The following is a 7332-nucleotide window of genomic DNA, read 5'->3' as shown; positions in this document are numbered from 1 at the left end:
TAAAAAAAAGTGTTGTCGCATGCCAATTGAAATGTAGAACTATACTGTATTATTTTATTCTTGAACAAATATTCTTTAATGGTTATCAAATACTGGGGTATTCTGGAGAACAGTGCCCCCTCTGGTTCAGAGTTCAGTAAATATTGGGTATTGCCAGGGCATGAAGACTATGACTATAAGACTATGACTATAAGACTAAGTTAATCACAAGCCTTGTGAATATATTTTGTAACATTAATGGTTCCCTACTTTGTCTGTGGTATCCATTCCATTTAGAAAAAAAATGGGTCTATTTGACACATTGGAGTAAATAGCCTTGTGAATTCTACCCTGTGTACAGTATTCTGGGTTGGGGGGTCACCTTGTCAAGATAAGCTTGTCAAGACCACCGTCCACAGGGTCTCAATTACATTGAGCTTTGGTGATCAGGCATGACAAGAGAATGCAGCAGTCGTACTTGCCTGCAATCCATCACCTCTTTCCTGTCAGGGTTGGGCAGGACCAAGTTGATGTGCCACTCTCCATCAATCCAGAGGGGTCATGTCAGAGAACAGCACGGCAGAGACTTCACCCGCTTCCCCATGCACAACCGCTGGAACTCGGTCCAAATAAGGTCTTCTGGGATGAACTTGACTGATGTCTCAAAGCAAGGTGACCCTAGACTAGTTTTTGGCAGGTGTTGCAGTCTAGTGTATGCGGTATTGTTGGTAACACTTAATTTAGGGATACGTTATAAGTGATTATAAATAATCTATAAACATGTTATGCTGTTAACAATTATAGAATATGATTATAAATAATTCGGCTATTATTATAAACTTTTGGCATTGTTTTTTTTTTTTGCTATTGTTTATAATCAGTTATAACAGATATAGTCTGTTTGTCTTTATATGTCTGTCTCACCAATTGAATGGGGCTGCTTTGTTTTTGCAATACAGTTATTATACACTTTTGCCATTGTTTTTGTTTAATATTGTTTGTAATCTTATATAATGGATCCGTAAACTAAAGTGTTACCGTATTATTGTGCACAATCTTTTAAACAAGGAGTGCTTGTTAACTGACATTACAAAGTGAATCACGTGCCGCATCGATAAGAAAAAAAAACTGGTGTCTTAAAAAGGATATACAGTATGGCTTGCAAAATGTCTGAGCAGGATTAGAGCATTGTCTGGGGATATGGCTGGAACCTATTAAAATAGCAGTGTTATTTGATGGGGTGGGATTTCAGTCCGACAGTAATCCATGGTGCTACATAGAAACTGAGAATTGATATGCTGCTGGCTCCTAATGTGACTAGGACCAATGACGTACGTTGTATATATAATTAGTTTATGATGTTGGCATACATTCTTAGATGTAATGGGTTTACTGGATTTGAAATTGTGCCTCGAAAACCAACTAGAATATCACAATGCTACCTAAAATAAATAATAAAATAACCTGCTGAGGGACTTGGGACAAGGGATAGCACCAGATAAAAACATGCCTTTTTTTTCTTTCAAATCCCATGGGCAACTCCAAAGGAGCAAACACAGGTAGCCTTGATGGATCTCGGTTGTTATTCATGAGTAATGTGCTGTTATTTCTAAGGTTTGTTGCCGTGTAAGAATTCCTCATGCAATATGTCTTCTAAACTAAATTAAACTATCGTAAAAGATGCGGTATGTGGAGTTTCTGTTACATTAATCACAGCTGTGGACTAAAAGGTGCAAAAGGCATAACCATGATATATAGCAAGGTGCTTACTTCCCATGTTCATTTGATAACAGAGAAAAAGCGTTATGTCTCCAGGGTTATGCCTTGGAGCTGAACACAAGCTCTAAACAGACTCCTGCTAGTTTAGACAGCTCTCAGAGTCACCCTAAATGAAGAAAACAGGTCTGTGCTGTGCTGCTCGTAGCTCACTGCCACAGCAGGATACAGCCTGCAGTTACAAGAACATCAATTGGGTTACTGTGAAAAAGCACTCCTGGGATAAGGGAAAGCTAATATTGAATATCACACAAGAGATACTGCAGTCCAATGCACTCGCACACTCCGCTGTCAGAGTTTATTATGCATGCTTATTCCCTTCTTAATGTTCACTGCATGGTGCAAGTTTCAGAAAAACCATCAAGACATAAGACTTCGAATGCATCTCCTCATGCAGAAGATAACACTTCATTTTAAGTAGTGTAAGTGACTGTACTTTATGTAAGTAAGTTCCGTAATTCTATTTGTATGATACGTTAAAAACTGAAAAATTAACTGTGACTTTTTGGCACTGCATTGATGAATTATGGATAAGGCTGTATTTATTTCACGGTTTTCACAGATTTAACAATTTCTGCGAATAATATACCCATTCTCGTGTATTATGTAGTTCCCCGTGATAATTCTCTCAACTGCAAAACACAACACTCTTTCTTAAACCCTTTTTTTCTGTTTAGATGAAAAAAAATTATAACCCATAAGTCGACCTGATGTTAAAAAATTCGGACAGCTTACAAAGCTGCCAGCACATAACCTCTGATGTGTTTTCTTTTCGTTTGTTTTGCTGCTCTTACACAGCAGCTGTTTGATACATATATAAACTGCTATTATTTCTATAGTAAAGAACCTGAAGTAATTCCATGCGCCAGCACACTGAATCTATTCTGCTCTTTTAGTTATCAACTAAATATCAGAGAATTGCACTTGCCACCTTCACTGACAGCTGTCCATTGACAATGACCACAAAGAGGAAAAAATATCCCTAGGTTTGCTAAATATTTAATGGAGGACTTGATGTAAGGCCCTGTGTCATGAATTATTCAGTAGACAAATCCACAATGAGCTATAGCCAGGGTTAGATCTTGTAAAGGTAATGACTGGGACTTTTTCACACTCATTGCTTGACTTGGTTCCCTTGAGAAGTAGTTCAATATGCAGCATTCCTTTTACCAAATACCAGATCATTTTAAATATGAATGCACACTACAGCTCTATCACCAAACAGCTACCAAGGGGCTTCCCTGTTCTGTGGTATTTATCTTTTTAAAAAATAGGTTTCATTTTAAGTCTAAATTGTGCTGTTTGGAGAGTTGGGAAGCAGTGTTGTTGGACCCTTGAGGGAGGATTATAGTTTTTTTTTCCACTTTCCATCCTAGAAAACACGCATTATTTAAAACGTGCTCTGTATCTTTTCTCTCAAGACACTAACCCGATTCCTTCTAAGTAACATGTGTTGTATTAGACGGGGTGCATCCTAAAGTGCTTGGTGAAACTCTCTGTGCATTCTTCTGGCAGATGCAGCTATTTACTGGAGCTATTGAGTTTTTTATCCTCTGCAACTGTCACCTTCCTCTATTAGTGACATATTACTTAGAAACCTCACATAGATCAACCGGAAGTTGTCTACTGTACGTATGTAACAGTGGGCTTTGGTTTCACAGTTGCAGCTGCAAAAGTTCGGATTAATCCGACATCCACTATCATCCCTTATAAAAGTTTATCATAGTAAAAGCATAGCAGAGTGTAATAAAGCATAGCGAAAGCATGGTAAAGCGTAGGTAAGCATTGTAAAAAAAAAATAGGGTTATCCAGCTTACCTTCTGCCTGTCATCTACTCTATATACATACCACACAATACAATGTTATCATTCGGGACGGTGTCTTTGCAAGCATTCTACCATAGTAGCTCAAGGAGATAAATAGCTGAATGGACAGAGATGGCCTAGACATCCCCCTAATGATTATAATATCACATTCTCTATCTATATAGAGATGTTAATATTAGAAACATGGACGTCACAGTGTTCTAAAAGCACCATGACAACCATCATGCTAATTAAAACCTCTCATTTGTTAATTGATTATCTTATAAATCTCCATCCCTGACACCTGCCGGCATCCTGCTTCAGCCCTGCCTCCACCAGGCAGTTTCTATTCCAACATGTTTTTCCTAAATCAGCAAGTCAGAAGAGTGCATATCACAGATTATGGTCAGAGCCAGGTCAGTGTTTGTCCATTAGAATTTAATTGCTGTATTCCTTAGAATTTAAGACACTTTCGAATTTGAGACACAGCCCAAATTTCCCACCCTCAATTTAAGAAGAAAATTAAGAAATATGCATTTACAAATATACAACCTCAATAACTTATATGGAGGCAGTTTGCGACCGTCTGCTATCACACAGAGCATTACAGTTATGTGCAGCTTCTCATTTCCAGCCGTGATTACTCACACCTGTTTTTCCCCCAATTTGTGAACTGTGGTATTGCTTGGCATGTCGAAAAATATGGTGTCCAAGCTGGTACTATTTGTTAGAAACACTAAAATTGTAATAGCTGCTCTTTGAATTCCTCAGGAAGCTAATGACTCTTCTTTGAAAATGACTACCCTTATGTCATGGATGATTCGAGATCGGGCAGTAACATTTTGGTTCATCTTTTCTCAGCAGTAAGTCACGTTGCTGCTTGTGTATTCGGGCAATGACATCTTTGTTTATCTTTTCTCAGTAGTCAGTCATGTTGCTGTTTGTGTACTCGGGTAGTCACGTCTTTTGTTGGCAATTTTAATACACGCTTCACTATACTGTACTCGAATTTAAGACGCAAGCTATTTTTGAGGAGCAAAAAATTGTGCAAAAAGTACATCTTAAATTCAAAGGAATACGGTATTTCCTTCAAAGCTACATTTCAGCCTGAAATTTAGTTTTATTTGCTTTTTTTTAATGACTAATGTTGCACTGTAATAAACTGCATCAAGTATTTAATTTTCAACCTAGGAATAGCATCTATTACATATTTCTATGGAGGTAGCACCTCAGGATCTTTCTGCTGGGCAGAGTTTTTCCCACAGTTGTCTTTTTCCCAAATCTATGATATCCTGTGACTTTGACGTCTGTTACAATCTGTAGGAGTATTCGTGAAGGAGCAGGATTCGAATGATCTGTATAGTCACAACAATGGCAAAATCTCATATCTTTTCTAGGAATTAAAACAAATTCTTCATCCATTTAGATTAACGTCTTGTTCCCTCTTGTCCCGCGGCCGGGACACGGTACTGCAATTACACATTATATTTCATAATTCATTTGTAATATTATTACAAATGCAAAAGAGAAAAAAAAGCTGATGAATATCAAAATCGTTGTTTTCCTACCGTCAAACCGCGAAGGAATTTTTCGATTCCGTCATTTCACCGCTGAAATATCCCTTTCGCAATGTGTCTAGTACCCCCATGCTTCCAAAACAATTGCGATCGACTAGCTTGCGTTTTGCTGCTCTGGTCTTACAACCTTAATGATGGTGAAGTCTCCCTGATCACGTTGTAGGGGAGGTCACAAGCTGTCCAATGATACCTTGACTTTGTTTGTAGCCCAATCCATTACAGAGTAATCGATGTGCAAAGAAAACGCCCACCTTTTGAATGAGATAAGGGAAAAAAAGGCTTTCAAAAGCTAATGCATGTGGCAATGGATAGCATGTGAGGTGCCAGAAGTTAACATCCCTTTTAGAACTTAGTGTATCACTGGACATAAAGATTTACACAATGTTTATTTTTGGAGAGGTTTGGGGACCCTTGGGCTTAGCTTTGTAAAAACTCCTGTAGAATTTGATCCCTTTGTTCAAACAGTTCCAAATTTTTACCCAGTATAGTAGATATGTTGGTGAAGCACTGGAAAAAAATCTGGCTCTTTTCATATGCTACAAGTTGAAAAAATGACTATAGAAAATAAAAAAATGAAAAGCGTTTGTTGTTTTTTTATGTATTTTTTCTGGCTATCTCCTTCCAGTGTGGTACTGAGTAAGACTTTTATCACACCTGAGGTTTTAGTCTTGATGCCCAAGGGGTTACCTTGAATTCAAGCCCTGAACCATGCCTGTGCTGTCTATACTTTGGAAGATATTGTGATTTATTTAAGGCCACAGCCCCCCAGGCGGAAATTGCCTGTGAGGGGCTGGGGTTTTAACAGGTTTTAACAGTACTTCAGGTTCATTTGGAACTTTATGAAGGGTGTCAACACTTACAATTTGTGAAATGTGATAATTATGACCCGGAAAAGCCATTACGGTGCATCAAAGAACAAAATCAGAGGCTTTTTTAAAAATTATTCTTTCTTTCAAAACCTATTGTTTATTTCACATTCCCTACCCTGAAAGCAATTCGTTTCCTTCAACTTTCCTAAAGCAAACTTCTATGGCCTTAATTCCTTCATTCTAATTAAAACCAGACTCTCATTTCTGTCGCTAGGTTAATTAATCAGTTTTTACAGCCGGAGGAGAAATGTCCATCAATAACACAGCGCTGCTGATACAAATTAACAGGGCTGGTTCAATATAAAAGCCTGACCTTGCGGCAATGGCTGGCTTTCAGAGGATAATTGTCCAACAAAAAGACTAATATTAAAGAAATGAAGCAGCTTTGTCTTTCAGATAATGCAATGTGAGGCCTAAAAGCAAAATAAAGAAAGGAGCTAAATTAACCGGGAAACTGTTGAATGATGAGGATAAATCACGAGAAATAAGCCCAGTGAAAAAACAAACAAGAGGGGTATTGGAAACTATTCAAAATGGATGGATGTTTTACTCTGTTAAGCAAGTTTGCAAAGCTGGCTCTACACCAAAGAATCTTCAAACAACTAATTGAGAGGAAAAAAACTTGTGAGCTGTTGAAATAACAGAAACTTTTTTCATTGGTTTCACAGAAGATTACATTAGTTTTGCATTTGCAATGAATTGCATTATAAAAATTACTTATTTTTGTTACAGCAATTGTTATATTTTCTTTTTTTGTTTCTGTTATGCACACTTTCTTTCTCCCTGAACACCCAACCCCGAGATCCGTGACTCTTTTATGCAGCTGTGCCGGGACTCGATTGCCAATCATTCAGTCTGGCCCTGGCACAGTCTGCACGTGAACTACTTTGCCGACCTAAAACCACAGTGCCCAAATACATAGATACATTTGCTAACAATAACCAGTGGATTTGGGAGTGTTTTCCATGTTTTCTTTTTTTTTTTTTTAATGGCAAGGTAATATTTTAGTAAAGGGGGAATTTTATAAGTAGTCTTTACCATGGTGAACTTTATTGCGCCCCTAAAAAATAGCCTGCCTGCAAAACAAATCAGGGTAACACTTTACATTGTGTCTCTAATTACTGTGTATTTAAATAGTAGTTACTTAGTAAAGATATGCATACTTACAAATAATTACAATGTTATTATGCATAGTTACAATGTACTTAATCTGTAAATCTTTTTGCATGTTATATGCAAGTACACAATTGTATCAGCAAAGGGTTAGGGTTAGGTTTTGAGTTAGGGTTAGGGTTGTGTCGTGCATAGAAATGTACACATTAAGTA

The sequence above is a fragment of the Acipenser ruthenus genome, chromosome 27 (assembly GCF_902713425.1).
Source record: "Acipenser ruthenus chromosome 27, fAciRut3.2 maternal haplotype, whole genome shotgun sequence".
NCBI classification, from domain to species: Eukaryota; Metazoa; Chordata; class Actinopteri; order Acipenseriformes; family Acipenseridae; genus Acipenser; species Acipenser ruthenus.
Note: the sequence above shows the minus strand (reverse complement) of the source record.